Raw genomic sequence first — 13,921 nt, forward strand, 5'->3', positions numbered from 1 at the left:
ACATAGAATGGAATGTATAGATGTTAAATGTACATTTAGATGAATTGGCAAATGTATACCTACTCTGTCCCTCTCCTCCCCCTCAAGACATATTCCAAGATTAGAACATTTCCATCACTCTAGAAAGTTCACTTACCTCTTTTCAAATCAGTGTCTATTCTGCAGCGGTTCTCTACCCTCCCAGCCAACCTCTGTTCTGATGTCTATTGCTACAGATTGGTTTTGTCTGTTCTTGAACTTCATATAAATGGAAGCATACAAGTGCAAAGGGTTTTCTATTTTTATTTAATCTAGTAACATATGTGAATGATTTTCATCTCAGTAATATTTATCCACAACATCACTTTAATGGAAAAATAATACTGCTTTTTATGAATGCAGTGTACCATATTTATTTACTTGGCCAGTTCTTATAGGTGGACTTTTTGATTTCTTTAATTTCCTCCCTTCCCGTCTTCCTTCCTTCCTTGCTATCCCTGTTATCAGTGTCATTATAGGCAAGTCTTTGCATATGAGGCAATGTGAGGTTAATTCCTAGAAGTGGAGTTGCTGTTTCAAATAAATGCGCCTTTAAAAAAAATGCATATTTAAAGGGATATTGTCAAATGATCTCCAAAAAGACTGCCTTAGTTTATTTCTTAGTATTGTCAAAACATCATGTAAACTTGTTTTCCAATACCCTCACCAACATTGAGAATTGGGGGAATAGCTTTGATCTTAGTTCCATAGCATAAACCTGGTGTTTCATTTTAATCTGTATTTCTTTTATTATTAATGAGGCTGAAGACTTTTGAGGAAGATTTCATTTTCATTTTGTCATTTTACAGTGGAAATAAATGGTCTTTTTATAAAAAATTAATTTTCCAAATGATCAATAGCTGGCTATGGAAAAAATAATCCTACTGAAGATGGGAGGATAAAAATAAATCAATGAAAAAAGCCACAAGCCAAATTTTCTGTCTCTGTTACTTTTAGCCAATGGCCTAACTTCATAGTGATTGACATTAGCCTTATTCTATACTTGATTTTGCCTAGTTTTTGCTTTTCAGGCAGTGTTTTTGTCTTCAGTTACTTTTAGAAAGGTTTTACTTCTGCTTGAAAAAAAAATTAAATTCAGTTTTGCACGACCAGGTTTTTAAATAAAAATTAACCCACTATGGGTATATTTAAGCCAGGATGTACCTTAGATATTTTAGGAATGATTTTTATTTATATATTTTATTATTTTTTAAAAAAGATTTTTATTTATTTATTTGTCAGAGAGAGAGAGAGAGAGAGCACAAGCAGGGGGAACAGCAAAGGGAGAGGGAGAAGCAAGCTCCTCACTGAGCAAGGAGCCCGATGCGGGACTCGATCCCAGGATCTTGAGGTCATGACCTGAGCCGAAGGCAGACTCCTAATGACTGAGCCATCCAGGTGTCCCAGGAATGATTTTTTTTTTTAAGATTTTATTTATTTAGGGGCACCTGGGTGACTTAGTTAAGCGTCTGCCTTCGGCTCAGGTCATGATCCCGGGGTCCTGGGATCCAGTACCGCGTCGGGCTTCCTGCTCAGCAGGGTGCCTGCTTCTACCTCTCTGCCTGCCGCTCGCCCTGCTTGAGCCCTCTCTCTCTGTCAAATAAATAAAATCTTAAAAAAAATGTATTTATTTATTTGACAGAGAGAGAGAGAGCACAAGCAGGGGGAGCAGGAGAGGGAGAAGCAGGCTCCCCATTGAGCAGGGAGCCCCATGAGGGGCAAAATGTGGGACTCAATTCCAGGACCCTGGGATTATGGCCTGAACTGAAGGCAGATGCTTAACTGACTGAGCCACCCAGATGCCCCTATTTTAGGAATGACTAAGGGAGAGCCAAATAACCAGTGTTTAGGAAGCCACTTGCTTTTTGCGAAGTTATCAATCAAGCAACGGAGTTAGTGGGTGAGGTTGAAAACATTCCAACCTTTTGTGTCAAGTCCCAAGGTTGTTTGATACCATCTTGTTAGTATATCACAATTTTATTTCAGACTCTGATTATCATCATCATCAATAGATATATACAAAGAGGTTCATTTTTTCTAACATTTTTAAGGGAACCGTTGGTGTTTTAGTTGTAGCTCAGTTGAACTTGGGATAGCTCAGTTCTTTATTTGTAGAATTGAAGGGGTTGGTTGAATTTACCCCAAAGGTCTCCTTGGGACCTGAAACTTTTTTTTTTTTTTAAAGATTTTATTCATTTGACAGAGAGAGAGAGCGAGCACAAGCAGGTGGAGTGGCAGGCAGAGGGAGAGGGAGAAGCAGGCTTCCCGCTGAGCAGAGAGCCTGACGTGGGGCTAGATCCGAGGACCTAAAACTCTTAAGACAGAGAAATTTATCATTGTTATAATAACGTTAGTAAGAATTTTTATGATAATGAAGATTAATAAATAAATAGAAGTTTGATAAGTTCTTGTTTTGGGAATGTCCACAGAGCCATTTAGAGATTGAGTAAGCATGTAGGGCAATGGGGTAGGATGCAGATTCTGGAGTTGTAAGCAGTTTTGGGTCTGAAACCCAGCTCCACCACTTACTATCTGTGTAGCCTTCAGCTAGTTACTTAATCTCTCAGTTTTTCAGTTTGCTCATTTGTAAGTGGGGATAATAACTGTCTGTCTCAAATTTTTGCCTGATACATAGGAAATACCCAGGATAGGGGCGCCTGTATGGCTCAGTCAGTTTAAGCGTCTGCCTTAGGCTCAGGTCATGATCTTAGGGTCCTGGGATGGAGCCCTGCCTCAGGCTCCCTGCTCAGTGGGGAGTCTGCTTCTCTCTCCCTTTGCCCCTCCCCCTGCTTGTGCTCTCTCTCTAGCTCGCTCTCTCAAATAAATAAGTAAAATCTTAAAAAAAAAAAAAAAGAAATACCCAGGATATGGTAGCTGCTGTTATTATTTTTATCATCATCATCATCATCATCAATGCAATCAGGAATGTATAGAATTGAACAGAAGCAGCCATCACTTTATTATTCATCAATCTACTCTAATTTATATTTGAAACTTTCAGACTGGTTATTCGTACTGTCAAATATACAATGAATCTGATTCCCTCATCCCATCTGGAGGGATATATTAGCAGAAACCTTCTCTACTCTCTCACAGGTTCTCCTTTCTACCTAAACCACTCTCTAGAGTAGGTGGTGTTGAAGGCCATTCACTTTGTGAAGGTCTAGCTGGTTTAGAAGGAAGCCTGGAACCCCTTGTGGCCTGAATGCATCCACTTCCTAAACCTCTCCCCTTCTGTGTCCCTGCCACCGTGATGATGGAGGGACCACCCTGCAGGTCTGCAGAGGGGGGTACAATTGCTCCCCACTACATAGTCCTAGAGAGACAGGTATGAACCACTCATAGGTGGCCCTGAAACTCCCCTGTAATGTCCTTCTACTAAATCCTCTCTGACCATATGTAACTTGACCTGAAAGGTCCTTTTTTGGGGGACCTTCCAACCCTTTCTTCAGCTTACCTATGCGATAACACCTGTGTCTTAGAGTTAGTTATGCATGAGTCTGTCTTCCTTGCTAGCCTAGATAAGAAGTTCCGTGACCATGTATGCTATGAATAAATGAATGCATGAACAACACAGTTCCCATCCTTGATAGTGATGTTCAGGACTGGTATAATACAAAGTTTTCAGAGATCTCACAGATGCTGTAACTCCTGCTTCCCCCACCAGGAGGGTTCCCTCATGCCTGCCTGTCACTGTCATGTCTGCAGCTCTACATACACCACCCTGAAGACTGGTTTCATTTTCCCCATTTTGCAGATGAGGACATCTGAAACTCAGAGAGCTATAAAGCACCTAGCCCAAGACTCCATATTAGCAACTGGATTAGATTCCAGGTTTGTCCGACTCCAAAGCCCAATGCTCTTTCTACCATACTACATTGTCTCCAGAAAGAGGGCTGGCAGGTGGTGAGGTCTGTCACCTGGTTGTCCCAGCACCTCAGGTATGTATATAGGTAGAACTCCAAAGTTTTCACCAATAGGTCTTACTGTTTTGAGGCATGAGAGAAGATGGGTGGTGGAGTCTGTTTTGAATGTGGTAGAAGAGCTTGAAATGTCACCACCAGCTTGTCACTGATATTTAAATTTCTTTTGGCTCAAGGGATTGCTCCCCATTAAAGCAATTAAATCTATGTGAGAGGAGCAGGGCATCTGTAGTAAATAATTTACATCTTATGTGCCTTATCAGTTCAAGCCCAGATGATGTAGCTTTGGAAAGTGACATATATGTAACACATGTCAACCTAAATAAAGAGGTAAACTGAGACAAGCTCAGATTACCGGAAATTGAGCTTATTTGGGAATAGTGGAGGAATTGCAATTTGGGAAATGCGTGCTGTAGCAAGCTACAGGCAAGTCTGTTGAGGGTTTAGAGCAGACTTAGGAACAAGGAATACAAAGAGGGGGACGTTCAGCTGGAGTCCAAGCAGTAAGTTCATTGGCTGGAGGATGGGAGAGATTCCTGTTGGTTGTTCATTGGTGAGGAGATAAGCCTCATCTTCTGTAAATCAGGCATTTATGGGAAACCAGTGTCTCAGTTCTTAAGTTCTGTTCTTCTGAGGGCATGTGCATGAGATTCCTCATTTCATATCCTCCAGTTCAATTTGAGATTGAAATTCTTTCACATGATTTAGAGAGAGAATTAAATATATGTTAATATTAATAAAAATATATATTCTGTCACACAATGTTATATATAGAGAAATATATATTTATTAATACTGATATTAATAAAATATTTTTAAATTAAGACAATCTCTCTTGGTATCATTCTCCTAGACATGATCAAGAAATGTGTTAAATTAGGTTTTTGTTGTCTTTAAAGCAAAATTTTAATTGTTCTTGAGTCATCTACAAAATATAAGAAGAGATTGCTATTTAAGGGAATCCAAAGAAGAATTTTAGTACTTTAATTTTATAGAAGATTAATCTGGTAAATGTATGTTTTGGTATTTTTATAAGGGCTGCATTTATATATTAGAGTAGCTTGGTTTTTTTTTGTTGTTGTTTTGTTTTAATTTCTAAAGCAATACATTAGAACTGAGTTAAAGCAATGAAATTCCCTACTTTTTATTCTTGCTGCCCTAGAATGGTCACAGTAGGCTCACTGAAATATTTCTAGAAAGATGTAAATACCATATTTTGTATTTCATAATATTGTCAAAGCTTTAAAGTTTTTTTTTTGTGTGTGGGTTTTTTTTTTTTTTTTTCCACAGAAGGATCAAGATAAGAGCAATATTATTAAGTTTGCATTTATGGGGAGAGATAGTTTCTTGTTATAAAGGAGTTAACACTGGATTTAGTGTTAAGAGGCTCCAAAAATCAGAAATAGCCTGACAGGAGAACAATGCCTGTCATTAGTTGCAATTGCTGCATAAATGGTCTTTCTCTTTTAGAGAGTGCAGTTTATAGTAATTGAAAAAAAAATCCCATGTGCCATTTTCATTGTTTGCTCCATTTGTTTGCTTTCTGTGTAATTGAATTTCACACAAAGGAGAGAATGAAAACAATTTTCAGGTGCATCACTGCATTTTCTACAGATTCTTTAATTTTAGAGCTTAGCTCTTGTTAAGTGTTCTCTAAGGGGTATGTATTGTGTGTGTGTGTGTGTGTGTGTGTGTGTGTGTGTGTGTATGCCATTCAAAGAAGGAAAACGACATTTCTTTTGAAACCAACCTCTGACTTGATTGACTGTTAACATTTTTTAAAAACAGCGAAAATTGGCTTTCAATCACATTTTGAGTTTATTTCTAGCCATTTGCCAGAGCAAGCCTTATTGAAATCAGGAGACAAAATTGTATTTCACGTTTCCTAGCGCTGTATTTCCAAAGCCACAGAAACACAGATTATATAGTATTCTGCCACACAAATATTATTTAAAAAAACAATATATGAGATGCAGTTCTCAATCACACCACATTTTCCACACCTTTTTTGCCAGTGTTTGGGTGTTTATACCTGGGTGAAATAAATTTGGGGAAAAGGCAATAAGTCCTTATTTTGAAGCAGCAAATCTTTGCTACTGTTTCATTTTATGAATGGTGTGTAGAATTGGCTTGTGGGAGTAAATGGGGAACTGTAAGACATAGAGTAACATTCAAGGGATTAGGGGAAAGGTAATGAAAATGGTTTTTGTGGAGTTCAACTATCAACTCGTGGATATGGGGAACAGAGTGATTTGCTTTTAAGTTTAATTTTTGTAACTTGGGGCCTGCTACCTAGCATCACAGCAGACAAAAAAAATACTTAAAAGATATTTTTTGAACACAGATCTCTGAATCTCATTATATTAGCTTTTAATTATCAAAAGGTGGTTCTGTGAGACTCAGAATCCGATGAGCCATTGGGGAAGAAGGAACTAGTGTAGTTTTATGAGTGAGGACAGTATTGATGGATTAGAGGGAAAGAATAGTAGCTCAAAATTTTGGGTTCTTATAAGAAAACTGGTCCTAAGACAGAAATCTTCTCCTTTCAATTTATCTCTCACAAGAGATAATGAGGAAATGGGGACTCAGTATCATCCAATCTAGACTTTAAGATTCAGACCTTTTTCAAAAGCCTCATAGCTGTTTATTGAGATCATTTGGCTCTAGAATATTGTATTCAGCATTCTTAGTGTAAATGCTTGCATTGTATATTTAGAACATGTTAACTCTGGGATGTTCTAGGTCAGTTTCCACACTGCATTTTACATTGTGTGAAAATTTTATTATTAAACTCTGTGCTGACTCATTAGGATCTGTAGAAAATATGACAAGCATAGTGACACAACTGACTTTTTTAAAAAGGAATAGTCCAAGATCCTGCTGAATAATTTGTTGCCACTATAACATTTATAAAAATCTGTGGATCTCAGCAAGATACAGTCTTCAAACATGTGTTCTTCTAATAAGCAGAATGGTCAGTGTTGTGAGACAATTTTCATGGGTCTCTCACATTTCTGCCTGTCTTGTGAGCAGAGGCACTGACTATATTCATTCTAGACTATCCTTTCAAGGATGTTTGTATAGTGAATGGTCTTGGAAAATAGAGGTATATCTCCTGGAGCAAAGGAACAGGTTTATTTGCTGCCTGTTATAAAAGATTAAGCGTCCCTCTCCTGAAATGCAAACCAGTGCATGTGCAGATGTTATCTGGCTCCTTTCATGTCACTTTGTGGGGATTGAGACTCTGGGAACCAGTGCAAGAAAGTGCTGATACTCTGGCTACTGGCGTTGTTGTGAGTAATAAAATCCTTTGTATCTGACTCAGGAATGTCATGCCTGTTACCAGCATGCATAAAACTGGCAGGCTTACTGTTAATCTGCAAGTAAGATATAATCTCAGAGCCTTCATAGTCCTTGATAGTACCATAATTCATAGACAAATTTCTTCTTCATGTGTGCCTGTAATTGTTATGGCCTAACTAGATATATAACTAATAAAAGAAATGATCTTCTAAATAATACCAAATAGTAAATAATTTGGGACACCTGGGTGGCTCAGTCAGTTAAGCGTCCAGCTCTTGATTTTGGCTCAGGTCATGATCTCAGGGTCCTGGGATTGAGCCCTGCATCAGGCTCCACACTCAGCGGGGAGTCTGTGTGGGATTCTCTCTCTCCCTCTCCCTCTGCCCCTCCCCCTGCTCGTGCGCGCTCTCACCCTCTTTCTCTCTCTCTCTCAAATAAATAAATAAATCTTTAAAAATAAATAAATACTAAATTATCTTCTAAAATAATACTTAAGATTCTTAGTGTGGCCTTCCTTTCCCACCCTATGCCTCGCCTAAATTGTTAACTCGAGGCCAACTTTCAACTTAGGGAAAAAAGAAATCAATTGAATCTTTTACTCCTAAAAATTCCTTGGTTGACAGAACTTTAGACATCACTCATTTCAAAGAAAAAAGAGATGAGAAAGCCAAAGCTGGAATCTACTAAGAGCGATAGAGTAAGTAGGGAGCCTAGCCTGGGATTGAAGATTCCTTTTAGTTTAGGTCTCTTCTGGTACACTCGCTAATGATGATCAGTACATGTTTTCTATTCTTGTTAAGTGGAAACATTATATTTTCTTCTTAACATTTAAGAATGGTAAAATAGATCTGGAATGGTAGTGGTTAAGCCCTGGTTAAGAGTAAGACCTCTGGGGGCGCCTGGGTGGCTCAGTCAGTTAAGCGTCTGACTTTGGCTCAGGTCATGATCTCAGGATCCTGGGATTGGGCCCCACGTCGGGCCCCAGGTCATCCTCATCTTTGGGCCCCACACTCAGTGGGGAGTCTGCTTGTCTTTCTCCCTCTGCTCCTCCCCCTGCTTGTGCTCTCTCTTTCTCTCAAACAAATAAATGGAATATTAAAAAAAAAAAAAAGAGCAAGACCTCTGGAATCAGCTGGACTGGGTTTGTGTGCTGGTTCCACCTGTGTGGAAGCTTAGAGCAACCTTTGATTTAGCTTCTCTAGGTCTGTTTGTCACCTTTAAATAGGAATTTAGAGCAATACTCCCTTAAAGAATGGCTGTCATGATGAAATGAGGTAATGCAATGCACAGTGCAAGGCACCTAGTGAATTCTCACCAAATGCTACTGTAATTAGATATTTGTTAAATATGTGCCTGACAACTAATGAATGACTTAGGAAACCGGTCAACAAATATGCAGTAGCATTCATTATTCATCCCAAATAAATTATTTTTAAGATGGAGACCATTGCAGATTGATCAGTTTCTTTGCCATTAGTGCAGTTCACATGGTTTCCCTAAGCATTTCTGTGTTCCTTTTTTTTTAAGATTTTATTTATTTATTTATTTGAGAGAGAGAGAGAGAGAGAGAGAGAGAGAGAGAGAGAGAGAGAAACAGCACGAGAGGGGAGAGAGTCAGAGGGAGAAGCACTTCCCCCTGAGCCTGAAGCCTGATGTGGGACTCGATCCTAGGACTCCGGGATCATGACCTGAGCCGAAGGCAGTCGCTTAACCAACTGAGCCACCCAGGCACCCGCATTTCTGTGTTCCTTTACAGGTCTTGCTGGGAGTTAATTCAAATTCTGGCTATCCACAAATGATTTGGCCTTTTAGGGACGCAGGAATTTCATTTCCACTTCAACAGCTTTATAGGGACTCCTCTATCAGAATAAAAGTAGGATGTCAAGTTTCTTGGCCAAAAGCTTTACTTTTATTTTCTTTCAGAGCCATATAAGAGAATGTTTCTTTTTCCTCTGTTATTTGCATCTTGCAAAGCCAGTAAGCTGACCTTATGATCCTATTATCTTTTACTCACATAGTTCACAAAAACTGTCCAAATTCTATGATTTTTTTCTAAAAATTGAAAACCTTTAAGTATTAATAAGTAAAAAATAGAAATGCAGGAGTTTTAGAAAATATGACTGTCCGTGGAAACACAGTGAAAAAATAGCGTGTTCACTGCTCCATAGAAAAATAAGAAAAATAAGTGTAATGTAAAAAAATCTCTCCTAAAGCTAAATATAATGGTAAAAGTAACTTATTTTGACATTGTGATATTTTTTCTATGAAATGTTGCTTATATACCGGTTTTTTTTTTTTTTTTTTAAGATTTTATCTACTCATTTGACAGAGAGAGACAAAGCAAGAGAGGGAACACAAGTAGGGGGAGTGGGAGAGGGAGAAGCAGGCTCCCCACTGAGCAGGGAGCCCACTGCGGGGCTCAATCCCAGGACCCTGGGATCATGACCTGAGCCAAAGGCAGATGCTTAACGACAGAGCCACCTAGGTGCCCCTATACTGGGTTTTTAAAAAATGTTTTTATTTTGGGAAAAAAAGGTCAAACTCATACTGATTTCCTTAAATTCTTTTTTTTTTTTAAATTGGTTTTTGAAGTCCCAAAGTCTAAGAACCAGGAATTAGTGAACATTTATGTAAGGCTTCTATGAGCTAGGCTCTGTTTTAAGAGCTTTACAAACATTTATTCATTTAATTCTTAACAGCAACTTTATGAGGTAAGTACTGATTATACCCAATTATTAGGTAAGAAAACAGAGAAACTGAAGGGTTAAGTAACCTGCCCAAGATCACATAGCTAACAAATGGTGAACCTAGGGCTAAAATCCAGGATTCTGAAGCTAATCTCTCTTCCTTTCCTTCCTTTCATTGAGCTAGAAATCTCAACCCAGTATTTAAATATGTGGAAGGCATTTTGGCATTTATCTATCAAAAGGTTCAAAAATATGTCTTTCTGGTTTGACCCAGCATTTCTAGGAATTTATTCTAAGTGCCAAAATATATGTACAGGGTATTTTTTTAAGATTTTATTTATTTGAGAGAGAGAGAAAGTGAGCGGGGGCAGGAGTGGGGGTGAATAGCAGAGGGAGAGGGAGGAACAGACCCTCTGCTGAGCAGGGAGCCCAACGGGGGGGCTAGATCTCAGGACTCCAGGATCACGACCTGAGCCAAAGGCAGATGCTTAACCGATTGAGCCACCCAGGTGCCCCTGTACGAGGGTATTAATTACAGTATATTTTCAATAGAGAAAAATAGAACTAACCAAATGCCCCACATACAGAGGATTGTTTTAAGTAATAGATAGCACAGCCATGCAAAAGAATACTAGTAAATAATTTTTAATTGATTTAGGTATTTAAACTGTGTCTCACAAAATCCTGGGGTTCATCTGATCTGCATTAGGGCTCTGTAGGTTTTTTATCTGAATTCCATAAATTTTTATGGAGATTGATACATGGTTTTCTTATCACCCCTGATTGAACTTGTTTGTGTTTATAAAACATGTTCTTATAGATTTAAGATGAGTAAATACTCTACATTTGAATAGTAGTCCATCTCCATGGGTTGACTGATGCCTTATTTATTTATTTATTTATTTATTTATTTATTATTAATGAGGATGCTATGCAGACTAAGCTGATTTTCAACACCAGCTCTCTAGTTATGATGTGATAATGAGTGTCCCCATTAGGGTTTTCTGGCTGACCAAACTTGTCAGCCTGTCCTCAATATATTTTTTCTACTGAACACAACCAGACTTCGCTTTGCTAAACTAGCCTGTAATCAGCAGAATTCCTGAGAGGGAGATTCTTCCCCGTTATAGTTTCAATTTTATGTAAAAAGCTTCTCTGGTCTAATCAGTTAGAATTCTTCCTTGAAACTACTGAAAGAGTAATTAGTGACTAGTGTGGACAACACAAATAGCTTTTTTTTTCTTTTTGCAATTAAAAATTCTTGAAAATGTGACTGTATCACGATGTAAGGGAAGAGGCAGTTGTTTTAACAGAATTGTGAATTTGCTTTAACTGTTCCCTGTGAGATGTTGGCAAGTTATTTTATCTTTCTAAGCATTAGATTTTTTTGTCAGTAAAATGGAAATTAATATCTTTCAGTTTGTTACGAGGATTACATAAGATACATTTGAGCACTCAACAAATGTTGACATAAAAGGAATATGGCTAGGGACGCCTGGGTGGCTCAGTCGTTAAGTGTCTGCCTTAGGCTCAGGTCATGATTCCAGGTCCTGGGGTCGAGCCCTCCATCGGGCTCCCTGATCGGCGGGAAGCCTGCTTCTCCCTCTCCCACTCCCACTGCTTGTATTCCCTCTCTCGCTGTGTCTCTCTCTGTCAAATAAATAAATAAAATCTTTAAAAAAAAAAAGGAGTATGGCTAATTTAAATATGGGAGTCAGGGAAGGTTCCGTCAATTTATTTTTTTCCCTGTACCCATCACCTCAAATACTGGAGGTAATTTCACACATCTCCAGTAACAGAGAGATAGGAATGAATGTATTAGACTTTTAATTTTGGAAATGTTTCCTACTTTTTACCCTCAGAAAAAATCTAACTTCCATCTATTTAGAGTTTTACAACTTGTATTAAAGATAATATTATACCCACTCTTTGCTGTATAACCTTGCTAAGTTCTCTGGCCAAAAGCAATAAATTTCACTCTGGCAAGATCAAAGACTATTCAGATAGTATGAATATAAAATATTGCACTACTCTTTAAACTTACGGTCCATTTATGCAAAGTCTCATTGCACCACTTCTTGGTCTTTTGGCTAAGATCAAGTGTAGTACACTCATTGCCATAGGAGAAGTGTCTCAGTTATTTTCTGGGGTGCCAGTAGTTTTATGGAATTGTCTTTCCATTCTCTCTCTGTCTCTCTCAAGTTTTCCTTGACCTTCCCTGTCTGAGTTGGTTGCCCCTCCGATAGGCATCCTCCATAGTCTGAATTCCATAGGTAATCTGGGGTGCATTTTTCTGTCAGTATGTATGAGTCTTCCCTAACAGATTATGAATTTGCAATGGGCAAGAACTCTGAGTGTTCCTGGCAAACCCTCACTTTCTGGTCCCCAACACCCACAACTGTGCCACTGCTATCAGCCCTGGGTGGGGGGGGCTGTGCTAATCCCATCATGCCTCCCATTTCTGTCAGCCCTGGTCTGCCAGGTCATCTCCCATTCTTGGACTCTGATCTCCACATGGCCTCATATGCCCCTATCCTGGCCCTACGTCTCACCATTCTCCAACTTATGAAACCCTTCCACAGTGACTTCACAGCATCCCCTCTCTACCTCACTTCTTGAATGTTGGCTTCAACTTCTTGATATAGGGGTGACCTGGCTCTCCCAAAGACACTGGTTCCTTTGCTGATGGGGGCCATTTTCTCTCTCAAGCTCCTCATATCATGAGCCCACAGGCAGGGTGGGTACTGCGTACCGAATGTTTGTGGATCCCCCCAAATTCATATGTTGAAAACAAACCCCCAATGCGATGTTATTAGGAATTGGGGCATTTGGGAACTGATTAGGTCATGAGAGTAAAGCCCTTATGAATAGGATTAGTACCCTTATAAAAGAGACCCCAGAGAGCTCCCTTGCCCTTTCTGCTTCGTAAGGATGCAGGAGAAGACAGCCATTTATGAACCAGGAGGCTAGTTCTTATCACACACGGAATCTGCCAGTGCCCTGATCTTGGACTTTCAGGGAGAAATAAATGTTGTTTATTTATTTTTATTTTTTTAAAGATTTTATTTATTTATTTGACAGACAGAGACACGGCGAGAGAGGGAACACAAGCAGGGGGAGTGGGAGTGGGAGAGGGAGAAGCAGGCTTCCCACTGAGCAGGGAGTCCGGTGCAGGGCTTGATCCCAGGACCCTGGGATCATGACCCAAGCTGAAGGCAGTCGCTTAACCAACTGAGCCACCCAGGGGCCCCGAAATAAATGTTGTTTATAAGCCACCTAGTCAATCGTAGTTTTGTTATAGCAGCCTGAATGGACTAAGACAGGGGGTCATCCTTATTACTGCTTCCAGAACATTCCCTCCACCCCTCAGTGCTCCTAACCAACTCTCACTCTCCAGTCAACAGACCTATGATCTTCTATTGCCTCCTTTTCACATACCCACTTGTTTCTTAAGATTTTAGCTCCAGATCCCTCTCTCCTGCACTACATCTGCCATACTTCTTGGTGATTGTTTTATCCTCATAGGTTTTGTTTTTATTATCTGGTCTTAGCTTTCTTTAGATTCCCCTCCTCCAATGACCTTGTCCCATCCCACCTCATGTACTGAGTCCCATGGTCAGCCCTTGGACTTTGTCATTATTAATGAGTGTAACCTGTCCCTAATCTCAGTCTCAAGTGCTAGCTATTAGTGTTACTATTTTTACAGAATTTGTTGAATTGGATTGCTCACAATTTGGATCACCACAGGCAAATGAGTTCCACTCTTTCAGCCCCATTTGCTCTGTTCAGGGGCTATGGTGTGATGAGTTGAGAACAGGTATTGGTGATAGGATAGCTGGGCAGAGAAGCAAGAGGAACTGAATAATGAAGGGCTTAAGGGCTTTGAATTAAGCCATGAAGAAAGAGGTAAAGCCTGGGGGCCAGAGAGGATAGAACAATATTCTATTCTGGAAGAAAAGGATGGCTAACTTGCATGTCAGGAGGTGAGAT

The 13,921-nt window shown here is 39.4% G+C and overlaps 1 long non-coding RNA gene across 2 annotated transcripts in view; it reads left to right on the top strand.

Annotated features, from left to right (window-relative positions):
• LOC113922964 overlaps positions 1–13,921 on the top strand; it is a 179,290-nt gene that overhangs the window by 14,964 nt on the left and 150,405 nt on the right. The gene's annotated exons all lie outside the window — the stretch shown is intronic.

This window comes from Zalophus californianus, chromosome 9, assembly GCF_009762305.2.
Source record: "Zalophus californianus isolate mZalCal1 chromosome 9, mZalCal1.pri.v2, whole genome shotgun sequence".
Lineage (NCBI taxonomy): Eukaryota > Metazoa > Chordata > Mammalia > Carnivora > Otariidae > Zalophus > Zalophus californianus.